The sequence below is a fragment of the Nothoprocta perdicaria genome, unplaced genomic scaffold, assembly GCF_003342845.1.
Source record: "Nothoprocta perdicaria isolate Ctin4 unplaced genomic scaffold, notPer1 scaffold_133, whole genome shotgun sequence".
Lineage (NCBI taxonomy): Eukaryota > Metazoa > Chordata > Aves > Tinamiformes > Tinamidae > Nothoprocta > Nothoprocta perdicaria.
In genome coordinates this window covers 2,215,478-2,217,695 of record NW_020454461.1, presented here as the reverse complement: position 1 = coordinate 2,217,695, position 2,218 = coordinate 2,215,478, and positions in this window count along the sequence as shown.

Here is a 2,218-nt window from a genome sequence, read left to right as displayed (position 1 = left end):
CCATATTGATTTTTCTGTGCTCTTATGACACCTCTTTGTGCTTGAACATGAGTAAAATCGGTAGCTATGGAGCTTCCCTTTGGTTATTTGTTTACTTCATTTGCCAAATTATGATCACTTGTTACAATTTTTTTATTTTAAAAAAAGTCTTTCACATCTATAATGTATGTGTTGGTATTCCTGCTGAACATGAAATGCAGCTTCTCAACAGCTGATTTTAACATAAAAAGCTTAAACTTTTAACACTGAGAATAGGTCTCCTGACACCCATAGCTGCCTGTATTAAATTACAGCAATGCTCTGTTTTGTTTGGTTTTGGTATTTTCAGTGTGAGGCGAGAGTGGTTGCTTATTTTGAACTCTATTTTTTTTTGAATAGGAGATTTTGGATGATTTTTCCCACCCCTGAAATCCTATCTCCACCTAAACTATCACTTAGGGGGAGAATCAGCGGGGTTTCCTTTGGGTCAGCTCCGTCCGCAGCGCCGAGCGCAGCTCGCGTTCCTGGTGAGGCTCTGGAAGCGCCGCCGGCCGCGCGGGAGCCGGGGATGCCTGGAGCTGTCCAGCCGCGAGGAGCGGCGGCAGAGCGGACGGGCCACTGCATTAGCGTGGGCTGCTTGACGTTCAGGCTTACATGCACTCCCTGCAAATCACCCCTTGTTAGGGGTACAGAGCACTTAAATGCACTTATTCCTGTGATTACTGATGGGCTTCCTCTTGCCGTGCTAGTTAAATGCCTCGGCATTGCTAACACGATCCTTTTTACTGCTCTCGTGTTGCATGTGTGGCACATTTTAAGTCTAGAGAAGATCTTTTTAATCCTCTTACCGGACTTCTGCTTTAAGTGTGCGAAAGCACTTGTATTTGTGGCATTTTTGTGCATCAATTTCATGTTTCCTGTTTCAGCTCTGGTTTTCTCTTTAAAAGCCCATGTGAGCTTGTTTTGCCTTTGAGTGAGAGGGAGCCCGTCACGCCCTTCCTTAGCATGATATATAAGAAACTGTTTAACTCTTGCATTCCTTGCTAACCTGAACTTATCCAGTATGTGTACCTTTTACCCTGTGAAAGAAGGTTGCAGAGCTATTTGCTGCCTAAACTATCTTCCTTTGTAGATGCTCGTGCTCAGTACAGATCTTGACCTTCCTTGAGAAGAACAAGACTGGAATCTTGCCTTTCTCACAATAAGGCATGTTTTTAGATCCTCACATTTTTCTCCTAGCTCTGCTCTGAACTTGCTCCCAGTTTTTTGAATTCTCGGTCCAGTGTGAGTACGACATTGAAGTAATTTATTTACTAACGCTATAGCAAAAAGCAGCACCCAAGAGGATACTAGGATGAGACTAAGGTGCTTGGGGAGGTCGCTTTGGAGTGCTGGGACAGAGCAGGTTATTGTGAGGAGGCCTTGTAATTCCTGAGCCTCTGCTGTCGTTAAAGAGCTGGGCTTCTTCCTGAAGTTGAGTATTTTACTCTCACTATTAAGAAAGTCACCTCAATGACCCTCCGAATCATGAAGCAATTCTGGTTGTAACATCTGAAGTGATAATCAACCCCTCTATTCCTTTCCACCCATTCCTTTTAATATGTTTGGTGTTTGTAGCGATGAAATATGTGTCATGGTCATAACAGGTATTTACATTCAAGCATGTGTATGTTTGTTGCTTTAATCTCTTTGTTTATAATTAAAGTGCTAGTTTAAAAAGGCCGCCTGTGATTATGTATCTGTTGGTCAGAATGAAAATTGCATACAAAATGACTGGTATTTAATGTGAGGCTGCAATACTAGTAAACCAATACTTATTTTAATTAAAAATTAGGACAGTTGTAAATGAATCCTGAATCACTCTGCATTTTTAATAGCTTTTCAAATACTTTTATCTTTGTTAACTCCTGTTGGGTTTTGTTTGTTTAATTGTTTTAATCTTATTTTGAACAGTTATTTCTCAGAAGATCTTTCTAGCTTCCATTTATGTTGCCCTCATGCATAAAATTGTGCCAAATTAGACAGAAGTTAAGTATACCGTGTTTTTTCTTCAAGTTTGCTGTTCTTACAAGTCACATCTATGATCAATATAATTGAGCTTGACAAGAAAACTCACGGTATTGTTGCCTTTAAGGTAAAGTTAAGGCTGTATACGTATGTATTGTCTAATACATACAATATGTATTGTCTTTTTAATATCCTAAACACATTCTAAGGTTTTAGACTACGGAGAAATAAG